The sequence below is a fragment of the Musca domestica genome, unplaced genomic scaffold (assembly GCF_030504385.1).
Source record: "Musca domestica strain aabys unplaced genomic scaffold, Musca_domestica.polishedcontigs.V.1.1 230, whole genome shotgun sequence".
Lineage (NCBI taxonomy): Eukaryota > Metazoa > Arthropoda > Insecta > Diptera > Muscidae > Musca > Musca domestica.
Genome location: NW_026712268.1, coordinates 432504 through 455900, shown reverse-complemented (window position 1 = coordinate 455900; position 23397 = coordinate 432504). Strand labels below are relative to the sequence as shown.

The 23397-nt window shown below is 36.5% G+C and overlaps 1 protein-coding gene across 1 annotated transcript in view; it reads left to right on the top strand.

The window, feature by feature from the left end:
* Nucleotides 1-20474, top strand: part of LOC131802719 (programmed cell death protein 6) — a 157605-nt gene extending 137131 nt beyond the window's left edge. The window contains exon 4 of the transcript XR_009342349.1: nt 19697-20474. The gene's annotated coding sequence lies outside the window, so the exon portion shown is untranslated. The remainder of the gene's footprint in view (nt 1-19696) is intronic.
* Nucleotides 20475-23397: the final 2923 nt, after the last annotated feature.

The window sequence follows — 23397 nt, the reverse complement described above, 5'->3', positions numbered from 1 at the left end:
TCAATAAGCCCTCTTTTTTATGGCTAGAATTTATGAAGACGACAATTCACTAGGATTGTCCAGCATATTTACGTAATCTGTTTCTATTAGGTGAGGTTTAGATCTCTTCCACAATTCCGTACTAAAATTTAAAAAAGATATATTACGAAATTCTGCAAGAATTATATGAATTTGTTCTTAAAACAGTAACACTAAAATTAAGCACACGAAGCATGGCAGTAAGACCAGCGTTATACTAGTAGCCGCATGAACGCAGCTGCTGTCAAAAGATGTTTGAGAAAAATTTTGAATGAAAAACTTTTTAATTAATTAAATATCACAATAGCCTCTAAGCGGCACCCGATTAGAAGATAATAAAAAATGGGATTATATTTGAAGTAATTCTTTAATATTTTTTTTTTGACATATCAATGTTCGCAAGTGCAAATGCGCCTACTTGTATACTTTTACCATGAAACTCCGCCTTTATAGAGAACACAGTTCGAGTCGATATTCCACGATCGAACTTTTGGCAATGAGTGATGTTGTTGGATGCCAATGTCGATTCAATACTAATCCTATGATTGAGTAGACAATATATGTGTGTCGAAAACAAGACAGCTCAGACAATTCGTCTTGTGCTACCCATTAGTTAGGATCTATATGCCCTACGAAGACTTTAATCTACCATACAAGGACGTTCTAAAAGACTTAGCAAGTACATGCTACATCAGTTTAGGATGTAATGCAATTATTCGGTATTTTGATGATTTTAGCCATATTTTTTAATGGATGTTCTATACAGGGAGTTCTTTATGAGTACATTACCACCTGAAAGAGAATTATCTATACAGGTCTACGATATTGTATATCCCCCATATAACGGCACCGCCAGATATTCGGTATTTTCATTTTTGATTTTCTAACGTTTTCTTTTTTGGAATTATTTTAAATATCATATCATTTCCCATACTCATATAATTCCTCTACTCATGTATTTCTTTTTTGGTCCTTTTTGTGTAAAAGTTGGTGCTTAAAAAATAAATTTAGTGTTACTTAAATACTTAGGATTAGTAAAAAGTCCATACTTAATGTATAAGATCAGTATGGCCAATAATTTCAATATTGTTTATTAAATTAGCTTTAGGATAAATGAGTAAGTATGTATTATCTCTGTTTGATAATTTTGATTCTTCCGATCCAGTTATGCTTTAAATCTAAAAAAATGTGCAAGTATTAGTTCTGTTCTTGCTTAATATGTCGGTTGCTGAATGTTTTAATGTATTAGTAAGTTAATATAAGCTATTAGCCTAGCTGGCTATTCCATTTTACTATGGATAAAATGAATTCTCTCATTTCTCCAAGGCCGAATTAAGCCTTCAGGGCCTGGAGCTTCTTATTTTATAAAACTTATTGTTTTATATATTATCATATACATTTTTGTTTTGGTTACATTCGGCTTAAGTCATCCTTCAGTGTTATGGATCTCGAAAAATTAATAGGAAATCTTGTTTGATTCTTTTATGAAATCCAAATTCAATTCCTCCAGCGTATTCATGTTAATGTGATAGAATGCAGATGTTGGCAATTCATCGGTCAATTAGAAGCTTAAAACAAATAAAACTCCCAGGCCAGAGAAGCTGAAAATTAGAGTGGGAAGCAACCAAACTATGACATCTGATACCGGGATATGTATGCATAAACAAAATTATGTTTCAAAGTCACCAAGAACCCACAGTTATGGATTCTGACTTGCTTACAAGTATTCTAAGATTCCAACAACACCCACAGTTATGGGCTATTTTTCGATACAATAACGAAATTCGCAGTTACGGATTCAAGTTCCAAGTTCCAAGTCCGCAGTAACGGATTTGCTACGAAACGAGTTTATGAAATCCGCAGTGACGGACTTGTTCCAAAACTCGAGTGCATTTGTAGCCACTTCACAATACGATATTTTTATTTTTGAAAAAATTTATTATAAATTAACTACGACAAAATGCTTTTCGTAGTTTCAAGTGAGCGATTTTGTGTATATGGAATTGTCTAGTCTAGTTACAATCCAACCAAATATGGTATTTTGAGCAATCAGAGATTCAGACGAGAAGCATAAGCTGTGGTCTTTAATAATTCTAGGGTACAAGTGTGCTCCTATCAAAATATACACTGGACTCGAATTAAACGTTTGAGGACCTGCTAATACGGTATTAGATATTTGATCCTCTAGGTCAAAAGTGTCCGAGAAGGTAAATTTCCTAAAATCAAATTCAGCACGACCGCTGACGTTTTCAGGGACAACGAATAGTCTACTTCTAATTTCAATTTTACAACATTTGTTGGACTAACCAAAATTTGTTGACCATTAACATAGGAAATGGTGATATTGGAGAAACAAACAGGAAGTTTTATTTTTCTTTGAAGTCGCTCTGTGACGAAGGAGGACTCAGACGACCTAGCAGAATGTGAACCGACTTGATGAACGACTTTCACCATTGCGGTGCCAGAAAAAACCGACTGATTCTGCGCAACATGAAATGCCTGTCGAACTACATCTCCAGCCGACGTTGGGGAACTAGGTAATTTTGAAACGGGAGATTTACCAGTGCCTGGGGACGAACTCGAGGGACAAAAAGGTGGAGCCGAAACTGACAAACGCGAACTTAGATGTTTTCCATTGGATTTAGACTATGTAGTAACGTGTGATGACCTCGATTACAAATCAAACATCGACAACGACTTTTACAATTTTTGATTTCATGTCCTTTGCGCATGCAGTTGATGCACAAACGATGACGGGAAAAAGATAATTGGATCCCAATGATCCGTAGGAATATTATGTATGGACATCGCCAAAAGACATCCATTAATGCCGCGTTGAATTACTTTCAAACCTAACAGGAACAGGAAGCACGAAAAGAGATTTCAAATAACTATGGAGGAGTAAACGAGGGTTATCATATTCTTCTTACAAGGCGTCCCACGCTAGGCCCAAGATGCGTCTTGAGACGATTTCTTGAGCTTCCCCGCTGGTTTTTCCCGCTAAATAACAAAGGCGCTCAATATCACTCAGACGTGAATTATTTATTTACACCACTCTAAATAAATCTCGTGTGAAAACTTTTAAAATTTCCATCGAAAACGTCTGTGTCACATTGAGGCAAAGCTAGGTTGTGGACACTATCTAATTGAGGTGGATAAACAAAACTCTTAACGGGACTAGGATTCCTTGTAGCCGAAATTGGAGAACTAGCTTGAACACCCACTTTACAAGAAGTATGAGTGTAAGAGTTCATGTTTATTAAAGCAACATCAGTCCAGCAACATGTTTCTTAAAGCAACATCTTCAAGTTTTGATTTCTCTATACGCTTTATTAATTTTAGCAAAAGCCTACTATTGGAATTGAAAGTTGGAAGTGGACTTTGCGACATGATTACTTAGTCAAAAGAACGAAAATCGATTCGACAAATTTGTAAAAAAAATCGAAAGAATTTTTAAAACAATTAAAAATTTCCCAAATATTTCTAAAAATATATATTTTGACTAAATTATCACAACTATTTTAAAAACTTGAAAAATCTCCACTTTGATTTAAAATCCAAGAAAATGTGTTAGCTAACTATTCAACACGAGAGTTCAACTATGCCGAATATAGGGTGCACGTTACTAAAATTGTCAAAAATGCTTTTAAGTGTATTAACAAATGCAAGTTTTATTTAGTAATATTGCAACAATTTAATTTTAGCTATAAAAGAGGGTCGTTCAGGTTTATGTGAGCGTTTTACAGGTAAATTTTATGCAAGATTTAAAGAACAAATAAGTTTTACAAGTGCTCTGGACCAAACAATGAACAAAGATTGATGCATAAATATGACGACTGATCACATAACTATACCAGAAGTAATACTGAATACCCAAGATGAGATGTAGGTGGTAGTTACCGTATAAAAAATTTCTTAATTAACCTATCATAAAGGGAAGACGTTACGATTGAAGCGGGATGGACAACAATTGTGTGAGGTAGGTGAATGTTTAGTATTTCCCTGTGTATACAGAAGCATATTTTTGGCGAATGATGTAGAAATGGAAAGAAAACTGCGAAGTGATGGTGAATTTTTAGGTGAATGTAGCATGTTTAGTGGTGATCCTGCAGTACTCTTAGGCGAACGTCAGTAATATGGTAAGAGCTCTGAATATATCGGTGCTTTCGCAGACGAAGGTGAAACGTTCAGAGAAGAAGCGGCATATTTTGAACTAGGTGAACTTTATGGTTGTGAAAAGCGGGAAAATGAAGCAGAAGTTATAGGATATAACGAACATTGTATACAATGGCCAGTATTTAACGCATTTTAGTAGGATTATGGTTTATATAATGCATCACGAAGGCGAATAACTTAGATAGTGGTGCTTAGTGGTGGATAGCTGGGGAGAAACTTCCTGGTGCAGAAACGAGACACAGATGGTGTTGAAATGGTTGAAGATGCCAGATGGGCTGGTATGCTATTGGATGACATTAGAGGATCTTGGGACGCCTTAGTTGACGAAAATGATTTGTGCTTTGGAACTTTTTGTGGGTGAAGTTGTTAAAAGGTTTTATTGGAGTTAGCTTCCTCACATGGTTGTACCGTGGTCGTAAAGACCTTCAGGGGTGAACAAGGAGTCGGATCAGATACAATCCATCCGAAGACCTATTTTGTTCCAACAATGAATCAAATATGTTCTGTTGTACATCAGGCAACACTATTTGGGGATATCCATATATCCACAGGACGAGAATCCAAAATTTTTGGATCTGCTAGATGGATATTAGAAAAACCCTAAAAGGGGAAATATTGACCGAGAAAGAAGGTAGATTACCAAAGATCTTCGGGAGAACAAATGCTTCGGTTTTCAATAAAATTGTGGAATCTAACCTAAAGCTAATATTAATGACACAATTTTTCCTGGAAATAACCGTAGAAGAAGCATTTATACCCTAAATTCTAGAAGGATAAATACGGGAGGGCAATTTCAATCTTTTTAGCAAGTGTTCACCTATGAAAGTTGCCTCGGACGCAGGGTCAACAAGGGCTCGAACAGGGTAGGATTTACCTTGGTGAACTGAATTAACAATAGCTGTGCTGAGCAGAACTCTAGAATCGTGAGTGGTGTGATACACCTGGCGATTAACCGGTGTCAGATTTGCACCAGTCGAGGTAGAAGTTCCGTTAACTATATTAAGAATAGATTGCGGACTGGGTGAAACTGTAGCACTCGGATTGACAATTATGTGAGCAGGAACAATTTCTAACCGAGGAACCATTAGATAGACAATTGAAACACCACTGTTGTCTCTTTACTACAGATATTTTTTCATCAAAAGTTAATTCTCTAAAACGAGGTCAGTAGTACAGTGCGTGCCTTTCATTGGGACAGTCGAAACAAAGATGTTTAGAACGTGGTTTTATTATATCAGATGAATTTGATCTTGGTTCAGAAGAATCGATGCCTTTGAGATCACGCAGACAGGCAGGCGTCTGAATTCTTTAATTGAGGAAAGAATCGAGCTCGGACCATAATGATAAGGACGACTTATCTTTGAGACACTGTTCCCATAGTGTCAGAGTAAGTACTGGCAGACGTTGAATAAAAATAAAAACCAGAATAGGATCCCAGTGATCCTTAACAATGTCATAGACTGACATGGCAGACAAACAGCCGTTTATGCCCGTTGCAAGGTTTTTAAACCTAAACTCGTTTCGCGTGTTAACGAGGGGAGATCAAACAATTTTTTTCAAGTAACTATTCATTCAGAATGCTTTTGTTAACATAAGTATCGTGCAGAGACTTACAAGCTTGAGGAACATTTTCGTGGGTAACTTGAAAATTAGAAACGATTTCCTTTGCCTCACTTTTAGTTTTCTGCACTAAGTGACATAACCTCTCAATGTCACTTAACCGATAATTATTTATTTGCATGACCGAGAAAAGATCAAGAAATGTGGGCCACGACAGGAAGTCTAAGTGGAAGTCATCTATTTCACACGGTGGTAGATTTAGGCTGTGCATAGTATTGCAATTATTCGGCGGAAAATTACCATTGGAAATCGAAATGTTAGCAGGGGACTGAATATTATGGTTCACTATGTTGGACAAATTTAAACTTTGACTAGAGATAGTTTTACAATTAGAAATACGTGGCTAAGCATTATTTACCCGAATTGTCTCACAGTTTTGAAATGGGAAGTTTTGTGGCGTTACGTTAATAACGGCCGTTGTGGACGAAGGAGATTTCACCGACTTTAGATTTTGCAAATTCTCATTAATGTCTGCCAAACAATTAATACAGCTCTGACTCGAAAATTGACATTTTGTATCAGCAGAAGAGATTTGATCTGTAGCCGATTGTAATGTCATCAAAAAGTCAAGACACTGGTCATAAGTGTTCTTGACCTTGCTGCATAAGTCTTGAAGTTTCGAACGCCGAACTTCAAGGTTAAAGACTGTATGGCTATCAGAATCTAGAAGGTGATATGATGCAATAAACTTGACTACATTACCAGATGCACGGATAAATTAAGAAAAATGTGTGACCTACATGTTGCAAAAAGGGGGCAAATATCAAAATGTATAAAAAGGAGCAAAGTTTATATTTCGGTTAATGTTGGCGTATCGTGCACGATTTTTGCAATGAATATGTTAATTGGAGAGCTTAACAATTTATATACACAGGTGTATCTCCAAAAAAACCAACAGAATTGTTTTTTATAAAAAATTTCAAAGTAGAGTAACTTTACAATAGAAGTTATCTATTTAATGTTATGCCACAGGTAGGGTGTATTTTATTTAATTAAAAATTCCAAAAGCTTGCAACAAAACAATTCTATTTTTTAAAATTTACAAAAAAAAAAAATATATTTTAGGATATAATTTTTTCAAAATATAATTTTTTTGTCAGACAGACCTACTGTGCAGTGGTGAATAAAGACCACCGCAAAAAAGAGAATAAAATACAAGCAGTGTTTGATGACGGGGCGAACGGTGACGGGGTTGGTTAACTGCCACACTACGAACAGATGATTACGAATAACGCACAAAAGGGAATAAAACACAAGCAGTGTTTGAGGATCGAACGGTGACGGAGAGTGGTTGGCTAACACACTACAAACAGATCCCTGACAATGGTTATGAAGGATAACGCACAAAACGGAATAACACACAAGCAGCGTTTGTAGATGGGACGGTGGTGGGAAGGGGGTTGACTACCACACTACGAACAGATCACTGACAATGAACCAACAGTGATTGGGGAGAGAGCTAACACAAATTAAAACACTCTACATCGGCTAAATCAATATTTCAACTAACAAAGTAGATTTTAATGAAATTAATTGAGGAATTTTATGGTCTAGCGCCAAAGGAAAAAGGTTGTTAACAACACAAATTTTATTCGGGGAACGAGTGGACTGTAAAAGATATGAAACCGCGAAATAGGGTGTAACAAAGCGACCAATACCGCGGAACAATTTAAAACACAACACTTTTGCACTTTGATCTTTTGTAATTTTCTTTGGAGAAACTCACAATAACAAAAACACTGAATTTACGTACCTTATTCTTGATGGAGATGTTTTATGAGAAGATGTATTGATGCGGTAGTGAGACATATGAGGGGGGAATGTGTTGTTGGTGATGGTGATTCCTTATGTAGAAAAGATCAGACAGCAATTAACTCCAGCCAAACTTCGCTTTTTCACAAATCCGGTTCGATACGACCAAATGTTTAGGCGGGGAAATTATGCGGAGGTGAAAGAAAGCAAATAAAAATTAAACACAAGTAGTGATTAGTTTAATTCAAAATAAGTTCGGTGGCTTATTGAGAGTTTTCTTTTCTTGACAACAAACTAAATTACCTTGTGTAATTTGAGGTGGGGCTGAGACTTTAGAGACCAAGGTTCATGCAATCACAGAAGATCGCTGCGATCGCAAAGGATGTTTTTCAATTTCTACTACTACATCTACAATTGTTTTCAATGAGAGCAGAGTCTCGTGAGCTAACCAACAACAACCACCGCCCAGTGGCATCTGCGCTCTACGGTCTCCGCCGAGGGAAGTTGCCGAAGAGATGCCCGTGGTGTCAATCAGCATCCGTGATTGACCGGACTCGGGAAGTTGAAGGCCAACTCAAACATACATACTCACATAAATTGCGTGAATTGTTCAAAAAAAAAAAAAAAAAAAAAAAAAAAAAAAAAAAAAAAAAAAAAAAAAAACACAACGATATAAAATTTTCACAAAAAATTCTAACTTTGTGTCAAACGAGTTATTTAACAATACTTTACCGTATTAAGGAGTATAGCGCACAAGTAACAAAAAAAAAAACATACAATAAACGTATGTATGTTTGTTACTGACGGTCAAGCGATGGCTGCCAGTAACAAGGGTATGTATGTATACAGCGTGTGTGTATGATTGAACAGCACCCAGAACAGTAAAGCTAAAGATTTGATGTTTATATTTTTTTTTAGATTTTATTTTATTTTTCTCATACGAACCAAATTTACTGTTTTTTATTCTCCCAAATCAGTTTCTTTAGCACTTGCTCTGTTCTATGTTCTTGTCCACGACAATTGGTCTTTGACCACAAACTTAAAAGGGATGCTAATGATGATGTTGTTGGCGAAAATGTTGATGATTGTATTGATGTTTATTACTTCTTCGACACGAGCAAGGAAGGTAAACAAACCAAAAGCAATGGACTGTAAATATAAGCAAGAAAATCAGTCTCGATTGGACCGAGTATTGCGCTCCGATAAAGGGAGGAGAAAATTAATATGAATAAAACCCCGTTCCGAGGTCCAGAGATGAGAGTCAGTTGTTGAGTAGTAGCCGAGAGAAGTAGAAGTGCGGTATAACAATTAAATCTTTTATTTTATGTTTAAACTTTGTAATTAACATTTATAAATTAGATAAATATGGTTTCTTTAATATTAAAGTGTAAGATTAAATAATATGACTTTCAATTAACGGGAATCCTGACAGCCCAAATTAATACTGCGAAATTAACGAAAACCAATTTAATCGCATAGTTCAGAAGTGGGATTGAGTTTGTCTTACAAAAACGAAATGTACAAATACAAAACAAGTGTGTGTGTGTGAGAAAATATAGGCAAGCAAGCGTACACGAATGATCACAAACTTAATAATGAGCATAAACGTAAAGTCAAATGGTAAACGAGAAATAATTTAGACTTAATTTAATTCTCCTTTTAATGATAACCAAAATGCACAAATAGCTTGTAAAATAAATACTCCTTCTAGATTACAAAAATAGTAAGTCAAGATTGCACAATTCAAGTGTTGTGTACATCTAATTTTCCTTTACATTAATAAACATTTATTGTTACCCCGTCGTGATTCTGACAAGGATCAAAGTCAACAAACTCACTGATTCAATTTGCCATCCACAAGAGGTAAGGAATTTGTAACACTTATTTGTAAAAGGAAGAACTATAGTTTCGCCGAACTAGCAATAAAAATCAAATGCCAGAAAGCATCTGGAGAAGGAAGAGAGTTACTGCATTAACAAAGCTCCAGAACCGTCTGGAGCACTCAATCTTACCACATGTGAGGAAGCCTACAATACCTAGAATACTAGTGCAACAACAACCAGCAATTGCCGATTTGAGAAAGGTGACTGCTAACGTCTAAAGGCTGCATTGGATAGAAGAACCTTGGACTTCTACAGAAAAAAGCTGAAGGAGATGGAAGCACTCTGAGAGGATATCATCTGCAATGAAAGCAAAATTCGAGCTGATCCTGCGTCAGAATAACATCCCCATATCGTCAGTAACGATTATTGAAAAACTTTCATGATAGTCTTCATGAATCGTTATTGGCACTGGAGGGTCTCCGAGTAAAGCCAAAAGAATGGGATCCACTGTTATTCTACATACTAACAACGAGCATGGACGAGACCACTCATGTGTTGTATGAGCAGTGGATTGTGGACACCAAAGAGCTCCAATCTATGCATTTCATGAACTGGATTCAGGAGGGTAAAGTAGATGTCAAATGTGTAAAGTTGATCACCCTTGTCTTGGTTGGGTATTGATCCCATTCAAGCATCTCTCCTTATCGAAGTCGTTGGAGGAAGGTCAAGAACTGCAAACCACAGAGTCAACGTAGAATTTCAGTCGCTGACAAGCAAATTCAGAACGCGTCTAGAAGATTCCAGAAAACATCAAGTTAACAGATCACAACTTTTATCAAACGACAAGGCTTGACGTACTACTTGGAGCAGAGTTCTGTTTTAATCTGATCCTATCACAAGAAATTCGAATGTCTAGAGAGCTTGCCTTATTGAAAAACTAGAAGCTAGGGTGGATTGCTAGTGGAAGAATTCAGGTACAATCAGGAACAGTGACATTCACAGTTTTAGGAGAAGATGAACGTGCTCTGGAAGTCTTACTAAAGAAGTTCTGGGATGCTTGTGAAGATCAGAAGTTGACATATGACGACAATACAATCAAGAGAGGTGTCCTCCGCCCAAATAGCAGCACAACAAAATTTAGGTTTGTGTTCGATTGCCTTACAAGATATAATCTGTGTGGCCACTCAATGGTATTTTGCATTCAAATACGAGGGTTCAAGGAGTTCTGTTTGGAATGTTGTTGCGTTTCAGACTACCGAGATTTGTGTTCACAACAGACATTGAGAAGATATATTGACAAGTGGTACTCGACAAAAGCTAATTCTATGGAGAAACACCCAAGGCAAGGAACTCAAATTTGATATGTTAAATACATTAACGATGGTAAAACGTACGCCCCATATCTTGCTAAAAGATGTCTGATAGGATGGCAGATACGAACATACGTTATCAGTGGAAGCAGAATTTAGAGTACGAAAATGGTATGCTAACCACTTGAAACTGCTGCAAGGAATTGGTCCAGAAGCAGATCTCAATTTTGACAAGTCATCAACCAAGGTTTTGGTATTAACATTATATAACATAACTAGAATAATTTTGTTTGAAGAGTGGAAAAGAAAATATTAAATGTTTTCAAATTACCCAGACACATGTTCAATGGAGAGAAACCAACAAAAATTTAGATAAATATATTTGTTGAAATGCGTATGTAGCTGTGATGTATCTTCGGGTTATGCTACCTGATTGAGGGTATGTAGTCAGACTCCTTTGTTCAAAATCGAAAATAGTACCAATAAAGGAGATCAAGAGGTCCTTATCAACAAGGTTAAAAATAAGCAAGGCAAAAAGAAAAAAAGACAAAAAATGGTGAAAGTCGAACTGATCTTGAATGTCAGACGAAATCTACAGTGTCAGCAATTGCCTCAAAGAGTGGAATACAGGATATCGTCTATTGAATCAACCACAGGAATTCATTTAATTGACTACAAGGAATTCTCTATGACAAAGAAATTAGTAAAGTCGGTGACAGGTGGGAAGAGGCAACCTTAGCATACAGCACAAAACACCCGATGTTGTTCTTACCATACAAAAATCCTATTGTAAAACTCATCCTTGGCATGATTCGTTTAAATAATAACCACTGTGGCTCACAATTGCTACTCGCAACCTCAAGACAGAAATATTGGACCATCAAGTATACAATCAAATTATGGGAAAACTCCAACCTAGCCGAGTCACGCCTACAAGACATTTTATTGTGTCCGGCCTTAACAATTGGGGGCCGTTATGGGGCTACTAAAAAATACGACGCAAGAGACCATACAAGGTTAACTTTGCTGTGTGTGTAGCGTTGAAGAGGTTTGTCTTGCCTTGCATTCAAACAACGCGAAAAACTATGCAGGAGCAAATAAGCAGATCAATGAATTGAATCCAGAAATATTTGGAGAGAATAGCAGAAAGGAAGTAGCCGAGACATGCTCAAGAAAATGTATTGATTTCCAGTTTTTTCCCCCAAGAACACATTTTGGTATTTTATGGGAAGCTGCGGTGAAGTCACCGATGCAACTATTGCTTCGTGCCACAAGTAGTGCATCCTTAACTCATGAAAAGTGGAAAAGAATTGTTATCGAATAGAGACAACACGAAATTCCAGACCGCTGATTCCTCTTTGTAATGATCCAAATGATCTCGCAGCATTAACATCTGAAAATCTGGGAAAGCCTTTAACTGCACAGGTTGATCCATCAGTGAAACAATCGGCAACATCATTGACAAGCAGAAGGAAAGTAGTTTCGCAGAATAAGTATGAGTTCTGGAGACGTAGGTCTGCTGAATGCCTAAGTATTCTAAGAAAAAAGAAAATGTAGTGTACCAAACGTTCAGCCTGGTCAATTGGTTATCATAAAGGAAGACAACATGCCTGTAATGCAGTGGGCCCTAGGCCGTTCGTGTAGTTCACGTAAAGACACAAAATGGCGAAGTTAAAATAGCCATAAACAGATTAGATACTTTATGCAAAAATGAGAAGAAATCTCTACCATCACATAGAGAGAGTAGTAGTGAAGACGGTTGAAGACGTCAAGCAGCATGCTAATATCGATAATGCTTGTGGCTTTATCTGGCTGGAGAATAACTCCAGCATCTACCTTGATGGAATTGAAGTCACAAATATAGTGACAGCGTATCGGAAATTCATTACTTATTATGATATTTCCCCCTTTTGGGCTGATATGAATGATTTTTCTACCGGGATAAGAACCCTTCAGGAGGTGCAAGGGACTGTAACATTAAAAATTAAGCCAGATTGTATTTTATATAGGTCAACAATAATGCACACATCATATCTGAGACCCCATTATCTCATCTAGTGAGCTCGTCTTTCTCAAAAAAATATTAAACAGCACCTATGAAATATACGCTGCTGATTCGTTATCTTACACCAGCTGCTAAAAATCATTGGAATCGGAAGCCTTCCACAACGAATGAAATCAAAAGCCATTCATCATCATGCCATCAGCTATTTAGCTCTTTGTTTTGGAATTGGAATAGCCATATACGTCGCCGTCAAACTTCACCACTACACAACTTCCAAAAACATCAACCCAACACCTATACCCTGGCAGTCAGTGTCATCATCGTACGTCATTGACCAGACTGTTTCTTGAACGCTTCTCGTTCAACGTAGGGGAGAATGCTCTAAAGAACATATTTTTTGCATATAAATTTTTTACTTTTGTTATTATGTTCTATTTTTTTCTATGTCAGCATATAACTGACCTATATAATCATTGCTTACCTTATACAGGCCAATAGCAAGAAACACCTCAATTGGTTTCACATTGCATGGGTTATTGGCTGAAGTAAATTAATGCTAATTTTAATGAAATTCAAAACGTATAAATAGCAAGCAAAAATAAATATTCTTCGTAGATTGCAAGAAATTGTAAGCATGCCACGATTATACAATTAAAGTGCATACCTCCCTTCATTTACATTAATTAACAGTGATCACCAGCTATATTACTGCACGCAAAATTTGCCAATGACAGCGCCCGAGAGACAGAAATGGGTTGCTACAAGCAATATGTGCTTAAATTGCTTTAAGGATAACCATCGAGCTAAAACCTGTGCAATTGGGACGTGCAAGAAGTGTCAACAAAAACACAATACAATTTTGTATTTTTTCACAAGGCCACAGGCAGAAAACCATTCAGCAGAAGTCTCAGCTCAGAGGTCGCCTACAGTGGCATCGGCGAATAGTGCCAAGTCGACGTACAGCTCGGGTTAATGTAATGGTAGAAGCTATGAATTTAAAGCAACTCTGGCTTACGGTTAACAGATCAATGTGGTGTCAAAACGACTTGTGTGGAGGTTGGGTATCGATCCCATTCAAGCATCTCTCTGTATGGAAGACGTTGGAGGAAGGTCAAGAACCGCAAACCACAGAGTCAACATAGAACTTCAGTCGCTGACAACAACTTCAGAACACGTCTAGAAGCTTTTGTGTTACCAAATATAGTGCCATTGCCATCGACATTAACATCAAGTTAACAGATCACCACTTTTATTAAACGTACGACTTGGAGCAGAGTTCTATTTTAAACTGATTCTATCACAAGAAATTCAAATTTCTAGAGGGCTTCCTATATTAAAGAACACGAAGCTAGGGCGTGTTGCTAGTGGAAGAATTCAGGCACAATCAGAAACTGTGACATGCACAATTTTAAGGGAAGATAAACGCGCTCTGGTAGTTTTATTAAAGAAGTTCTTGGATCAGGATGATGCTTGTGATGATCAGAAGTTGACATATGACGAAAATACAATCAAGAGAGGTGTCCTACGCCTTGTGTATCTGTGTGGTCACTCAATGGTATTTTGCATTCAGATCCCAGGGTTCAAGGAGATCTGTTTGGGATATTGTTGCGGTTCAGACTACCGTGATTTGTGTTCACAATAGACATTGAGAAAATGTATAGAAAAATTTCAAAATAGATAGCAAATATCATTTTATCCTATGGTGAAATATCCCAGTCAAGGGAATCGAATATGATGTGTTAAATGCATTAATAAGATATCTGAATATCTGATATCTTGCAGATACGAACATACAAAAATATATAAGTAGATTATTCATGTGCGGGTCTGACAGTTAAGCAGCGGCATTGAGATACAGAAACAGCCTAATACGTTATTACCGGAAGCAGGATTTAGACTACAATAATGGTGTGCTAATTACTTGAAACTGCTGCATGGAGTTCTTTTGACTTGTTCGATATCGACCATAAGAATTCATTGAGTCGACTACATCGAATTGTCGGTTGTGTCCTGCGATTTGCCTACAGGATAAGTGGACGCAAGCATGGAAGCTCGAAAGAAGTATTGACCCCTATGGAGCTGAATAAAGCAACGCAACTAATAGTAAAGACCATCCAGGTGTCGGATTTTGCGAAAGAAATACAGCAGTTGAGGACACATGGAGCATTGCACAAACCAACTTCCATGCACAGTTTAAATCCGTTTCTTGATGACAAAGGAATACGTAGAGTCGGTGGCAGGTTGTAAGAGGCAACCTTAGCATACTACAAAAAAAAAAAAAAAAAACACCCGATGTTGTTGCCATAAAACGACCTTGATTGTGGAACTCATCCTTGACATGATTCATTTGAATCACCACTATGGCTCACAATTGCTACTCGCAACATTAAGAAATACAGAAATATTTTATCATCGAGGGAAGGCTATGCCAGGCAACACTGTGCAAAACTGCGTAAGGTGCACCTGAGCGAAGCCGAAAAATTAAGGGAAATCCCCTACCTAGCAGAATCACGCCTAAAAGACCTTTACTGTGTCCAGCGTTGATTATTGATGGTCCACTACAAAATACGAGGCAACAAGACTGTGCATTTGGAAATAGTTGCAGACTTGACAATATCGCCCGTCAGGGGAAATTTCAACCTTGCATTCAGAAAATGCGACAAATATTGTAGGAGCAAAAAATCAACTCGATGAATTGAATCAAACAGTATTTGGTGAGAATATCAGAAAATTAAAGCCGAGACATGCTCAAGAGAAGTTATTAATAACCAGTTTATTCCCCAAGAGCTTCACATTGGCTTATGGGAAGCTGCGGCTTACCACAAGAAGTGCATCTTTAACCCACGAAGATTTGAAAACAATTGTTATCGAAATAGAGGCAGTCTTGAATTCTGGACCTTTGACTCCTACTCCTAACATTCCAAATGAGCGTTAACAGTTAACACCTGGTAGTTTTCTGGTGGGACACAGTTTGATCCTTCACCGAACCAATCGTCAACATCATTGACAAGAAAGTGGAAGGTAGTATCGCGCATTAGGCATGAGTCCTGGGGATGTTAGTCTACAGAATACCTATGTACTCTCCAAGAAAGAAGAAAATGGAGAACACCATCTTTAACTGTTGAGCGTGGTCTATTGGAGGACAACATGGCTGTAATGCAGTAACCCCTAGGCAAAATAATCCAAACTAACAAGGGTAACGATGGAACCGTTCGTGTAGTTGCGTAAAAACACAAAACGGCAAAGTTAAAGGAGCCATAAACAGATTACCTCCTTTGTCGGAATATTAAAAGGAATCTCTCCCTCTTATGCATAGAGGGAGTAGTAGTGAAGGACCATCGTCAAAGCAAGACGTCAAGCATCATGCTAATGTCGATAATGCTTATGGCTTTACTATTCCTACCGCTATGCTTGTGTCACACACAGGTTTGAGAATAAGCCCGCCATCTACTGGAATTGTAGTTACAACGTTAGTGACATCGGAATCGAAATTTATCACTTATAATGATCTTTCACTGTTTTAGGCAGATATGAATGATTTTTCTGCCGGGATAAGAACCTTTTAGCCTTTAGGAGTTGCGCAAGTTAGCTGAGTAGGTAGCGGAGAAAGATATTGCAAAAACCATACAATCCATTAATTTCCTCACTTCGCAGCTCATACTATTTTCATCTGAAACATATAGAAGATAACATCATTGATGTTTTTTTCGAATTCTCATCATGATCATATGAGTCCATTGCTACTTACCCCACATCAATTGCTGATCGAGTTCCAAACCATCAAGGTTCACATTCCGCTATCTCGTGCTCTACCCATTCTATAACTATATTGGCAGTCAACGGCTATCGGAGTGAGTTAAAACCGCTAACAGCGGAACAAAAGGCTGACATTTTTGGTAATAGTCTAGGTTGTATCTTAAAAGACAACATATTTACAATACGCGGTCATTACAAAACCAAAACAATAATGCACACGTCATATCTGAGACCTAAGTCCGCGTGTTCGTCTTCATCAACAAACATCAAACAGCACCTATGAAACACATGCTGCTAAGCTCGTTACCTCACACCAGCAGTAAAAAGCAATTAGCTATCTAGCTTTTTGTGTAGGACTTGTGTAGGATATACGTCACAGTCATGTTTAACACTACACAACTTCCAACAACAATATCAACTCAAAACCTAACCCCCGCCAGTAAGTGTCATCATCATAATTCATTGACTTTTGACATTGATTTAATTCATTTCTTGAACTTTCCCCGTTCAACGTGGGTGAGAATGCTGAAAAAAATGTTGTTCATAAATATTTTTACTTTTAATAATATAACTGGCCTTAATTTTTTTCTAAATATTCCAATAACCTAAAAAAACAACATTTTAATTGGTATTCTGTATGGGGATTATTCGAAGTGGCAAACGTTTGTTGGCGTTTTTTGGATATGATACACGAGCCGGCCTTGCCACTTGTGCATAAATATGGTTTAACAACAAGAGAGGTCAATTGTCAATTTTACTAGAGAGGTTTTTAAACCTACCCAATATGTCTGATTACAGGTTAGCGAAAAACTTTCGTGACAGTCTTCCTGAATCGTTATTGGCACTGAAGGGTCTTCCAGTAAAGCCAAAATAATGGGATCCATTCTGATTCCACTTACTAAAAACGAGAATAGACAAGACTACTCATGTTTGTATAAACAGTCGATTGTGGACACCAAAGAACTCCGAACTATTGAGCATTTCATGAAAACTTTTCGCTTCAAATAATTAGAAGCAATCAAAGGGATTCAGGAGAGTAAAGTAGATATCAAATGTGTAAAGGTGATCACCCCTTATATTACTGCATGCAATTGCTGTCAATGACAGCGCTCGAAAGACAGAAATGGATTTCTAGAAACAATATGTGTTTGATTTGCATTAAGGATAACCATCAATCAAAAAGGAGTGAAATTGGGCCGTGCAAGAAGTGTCAACAAAAACACAATACACTTTTGTTTGTGTGTTTTAGCTTCTTGACCTTAGATTTCATATACAAATTAAAACAAAATTATTTTATTTTGTATTTTATTCCCGACGTTTCGTCGCTGTTTTGGCGACTTCTTCTGGGGAATTCGTCTATTTAAATAAATCAAAAATTAACATTTCAATTTCATATTAATTCACAAGATGGGATAAACTTACAATATAATTTTTAAGACGAGTTTACATAGAACATATAATAAACTACACTACTTAAAAATTAATATCACAGTTTTTTACTTTATTGCCACTCCATAGCACTAACTTATGTTGTCAGTATCTTCTTTTAGGTTCATCGTCTTGCCAATATGTTGTTGTATTCTAAGGCTCTCAATCATTAGTCTTTTCTTTTCTATTTTCTCTTTGCCTAATATTTCTATGCTATCAAAGTCTGGTGAGTGGCCAGTGTGAAAGGCATGTTGTGATAGCGCTGTTGTCTCCTTTTGTTTTTCTATGTCCGACTTGTGTTCGCTCATTCGTGTGCTTAGTGATCGCTTTGTTGTTCCAATGTATATTTTGTTACAGCTTTCATTCGCTTTGCCTTTACATGGAATTTTATAAACAACGTTGTTCTGTTGTTGTTTGTCAATAGGTGTTTTTGTGTTTGTAAATATTGTGCTTAACGTTGTGTTGGATTTATATGCAAAGTTAATGTTGTTGTTGTTAATGATTTGTCGCAGTTGTTTGTTGTCAAATAACCCAGGGATGTAAGTTACACCGTAAAAACTTTTTGGTTCTGTCTCTTCATTATCCGCCGGTGTTTTGACATCTCTCTGTATTTTTGTTTTAATTTCGTCAATTAATGTCCATATAACTTTATATGGAAAACTATTGTATTTTAGAATTTTAAAAATTGTGTCAGTGTTCTTATTATGGAATTTTGCGTCACTAATGCTGAATATTCTATGTATGAGATTTTTGGCAGTATTAAGGATTTGTGTTTTCGGCTGTGTTGCATGATAGTTAATTATCGAATTCTATGTTTTGGTTATTTCTAATTAATCTTGCATCTAAGTATGATATTGAGCCTTCTGTTTCAGTTTCCATGGTAAATTGTATTTTGTTGTGGTATTTGTTCAATGTGTTTAGAATTTCATCTGATTCGTCTTTTTTAATAATTGCTAAAATATCATCTACACATTTGATATTTATGTCCTTACTTTGTAGCTCAGCTAGTGTGTCGTCAAGTAGTTTGTCTAAGACTATGTCCGCTATTGTCGGTGATAGTGGATTTCCCATTGGCATTCCAAATACTTGGTTATATATTTTATCGTCGAACATGAAATAGTTGTTGTCTTGGAGGCAAAATTGTAAAATTTGAAGAAAACGTGATTTTGGTATTTCTGTATATTTCCTTATTTCATCCCATTTTTCCATTATGATTTTTATTGCGGTGTGGACAGGAATATTTGTGAAAAGTGACACTACATCAAAGGAGACTAGAATGTCTGTGTTGTCAAGTTGGATGTTTTTTATGTTTTGTTTTAAAGAAGTAGAGTTTTTTATATTATAGTTCTTCGAGATTAGGTTTTTTTAAAATCTGTCCAAGATACTTTGAGAGTTCATAGCATGGTACATTCATTGACGAAACAATTGGTCTTAGTGGGATGTTGGGTTTGTGAATTTTCGGCAACCCATATATTCGAGGCGCGTTAGCTGCGGTGCAAGATAATTTCTTTTTTTCCAACAAAGTTATATTCTTGTTCTTGTATAGTTCTGAGACCAAATTGTTATTCGCTTTTTGTAATTTTTGGGTTGGATCTGTTCGTAATATTTTATATGTGTGTTTGTCCTGTAGAAGAGTTTCCATTTAAGAAATGTAGTCCTTTTTATTCATTGCTACGGTTTTATTTCCTTTATCGGCTTGCAAAATAATAACGTCTTTGTGTGCTTTTAGAAATTTTTTGGTATTTTCGGATGTAGTTTGAATGAATCTTTATTTTGGTTGTATTTCTTATTTTGTTTTTTTCCACAAGGCCACAAGCAGAAAACTATTCAGCAGAAGTGTCAGCATCGGGGAATAGAGCTAGATCTTAAGTACTCCTTTCAACCGGTCGGGTGAACTGAATGGTAGAAGCTATGAATTTAAGGCAACCCTAGATTCCGGCTAACAGATTAATGTGGTGTCAGAACGACTTGTGCATCGGTTGGGTATCGATCCCATTCAAGCATCTCTCTGTTTCGAAGGCGTTGGTGGATGGTCAAGAACCGCAAACCTCAAAGTCAACGTTGAACTTCAGTCGCTAACAAGCAAATTCAGAACGCGTCTAGAAGCTTTTGTGTTACGAAATATAGTGCCACCAAGCATTGGCATCGACATTACATAATGACCAATTCCAGAAAACATCAAGTTGACAAAACTCCACAGAAATCCACAGGGTTTTACGTACTACTGGGAGCAGAGTTATATTTTAATCTGATACGGATCGCAAATATCAGCTAATCCTATTGAGAAAACCCAAACAAGAAACTCGACTATGATGTGTTAAATGCATTAACATATGGAACGACCTACGCCCCATATCTTGCTAAAATATGTACGAACATACGTAATTAGTGGAAGCAGGATTTAGAGTACGAAAATGGTGTGCTAATCACTAGAAACAGCTGCAGGGAGTTGCTCCAGAAATAGGTCTTAAATTTGACAAGTCATCAATCAAGGTTTTGGAATTAACATTATATAACATATAAAAGATTCTGCATGGTATACTTCAATTTAAATTAATCTCTTTAAAATACAATACTTTGCTTTTTTCTTCATTTTGTCAAATACCATTTTATTCAACTTTTATCCAACAACATCGGTAAATAATATTACTTTTTCGAACAATATTCAATAAAACGCCAATTTTTATTATTTAAGAAATTGTGCTTTTTATTTATTTTCGCTGCTCCCAACATTTTCGGTCTCTTCGCTGATATAAGTGCTTCCAGCTACAAAAAAAAAAAAAAAAAAAAAACTAGCTTGCGTTTTTTTGTTTTTGGAAAGGTTTGACTTCGTCAAAAGAACTAACATCAACCAGTGCCTACTATCCCACACTCGCAGCCTATAAATCCATCCCTTCACATATTTTCATTTTATTTATCATCGCATCTGTAAAAAGGTACGTATCGTCTACTTAGTAAGCATAAAGCGAGAGTGCTTCGTTTTGAAATAAAAATAAAACCAACAATAATTACAAAAACAACGAACAAAGTGCATAACTACGGTCGTTATGATATCCGCTCTCTGTCGTGTTATACGTGAGGAAGATATAAGCAAAAAGTGCAATACATAAGCAGTGATCAGTGATTTTATTGTTGTTGTGTTTGTTTATTTTGTGATCTTGGACATAAAGAAGAACAAAATAAATACTAACAATATTACCGTTGAATAGTACAACAACAATACATTCACATAATAGTTATGTATACTCTATGGTTGGTTGATTCGTAATAGGTAATCAGTAACCAACTACATTGTATATATGTAGGTATGTTAGGATCAAATATTTAATTACATTTTTTGGAAACATACGGCTCTGTTGGAAATTGTTCGGGTCCGAGTGCACCCTACATTCGGTATTTCGATAGTTAATAATAATTTTCGTTATTATTATATATTACTAATTAATATATTTAGTATTTTTAATTTTAAATATTTCTTTGAATTTTATTGTTCTTTTTAGAAAAATATTTATTATTTTGAACTGTAGCATATTACAGTCCGTGCACCGTACAATCGGTAATAAATATGTTATTCTTTATTTACTTATTTATTAAATCCCTCATATATTTTGATGAAAATAACAATAAGGTTTCATATGTTACATACTATTATTTTTTATAAGGAGGTTGTCAATACAATCACCCTATGTTTTTTCATGCTTTAATTATTATTAATTTATTTTTTTAAAGATATAGATGTGTGTTTTTTGTGGGGTTGTGGATACAGTTATATCATTGAGTAGGTAATTCAGAATAGTTTAGATACAGTTACATCTAAGTGAATCGTGGACTACAGGAATAGTGTTAGTTCGCCGAAATTGCGCTTCGATAAAGGAGAGAGAAAAATAGAAATATAACACAAAAGTTTTAGTTTCTAATGCAAATAAATATGTGGATTCTTTATTGATATTATAATCAAAAGGTGACGAGATTTACCTTTGTAATTACACACGAACGTGTAATGTTTACAATGTTGAGCACAAACACTCAACCGATAGCAAAGACGGAATCAGCAAGACCGACTGAAGTAAGGTGGTGGCTTTAGCTCCAATTCGTTGAAATCTGACATTGACATATAAATGTTGCAATAAGAAGTAGTGAACAGATTTCAACGAATGTACAATACGATAAGTGTTGCACCAAACTGCACCACGATTCCATTTCAACTAAATGGAGACAATTCTTACTTAAACAAATAGTCTTACGTATATAATGTTGCTTTGTTTAGATTCAGTTATATCTAATCATTCCGCGGACTATAGTAATAGTCTTATCGATTTCTTCACCGAAGCGGCTTCCCTTTTAGCATACTACTACAGGGTTACCCATATTCGACGGACCTATCTGGCAACGCCATAACTTTTGACAGAGATGTCACATCGCTTAATGACATAGCGCGTTTGAAGTGTCAGTCCAAGCAGATTTTTACCATGAACCAATACACGCCACGCGAGCGCTCTGAAATAGTAGAAATTTACAAAAAGTCAATCGTGAAAACTCAACGTACTTTTAAAACATTAAAAAATGTGACAAGTGCGCCTTCTAAGCGTTTATACGAAAAAGCGTTTATACGAAAATTTTTCGACTGGTAAGGCTCTTTCTAATCCAAAGAGGCCATATAAAAGTCGACCAAGGCGATCGGCCGAGAATATCGCTGCCGTACGAGCCAGTGTTGAGATGTCCCCAAGAACATCCCAAAAAACGCAGTTCTCAGCAGTTGGGCATGGCTCGGTCCACTTTACAACGGATTATTCGAATTGATTTGCATTTGTTCCCGTACAAAATTCAATTGACGCAAAGAATTTTGCCTGCGGACAAGCCTCGTCGATTGAAAGGGGCCCAAAGGTCCGTCGAATATGGGCAACCTGTTTTAGGCAGAAATGAATGATTTTTCTACCGGGATAAGAACCTTTTAGCCTTTAGGAGTTGTGCAAGTTAGCTGAGTAGGTAGCGGAGAAAGATATTGCAAAAACCATACAATCCATTAATTTCCTCATTTCGCAGCTCATACTATTTTCATCTGAAACATATAGAAGATTGATGTTTTTTTCGAATTCTCATCATGATCATATGAGTCCATTGCTACTTACCCCACATCAATTGCTGATCGAGTTCCAAACCATCAAGGTTCACATTCCGCTATCTCGTGCCCTACCCATTCTATAACTATATTGGCAGTCAACGGCCATCGGAGTGAGTTAAAACCGCTAACAGCGGAACAAAAGGCTGACATTTTTGGTAATAGTCTAGGTTGTATCTTAAAAGACAACATATTTACAATACGCGGTCATTACAAAACCAAAACAATAATGCACACGTCATATCTGAGACCTAAGTCCTCGTGTTCGTCTTCATCAACAAACATCAAACAGCACCTATGAAACACATGCTGCTGAGCTCGTTACCCACACCAGCAGTAAAAAGCAATTAGCTATCTAGCTTTTTGTGTAGGAGTAGGCATATACGTCAC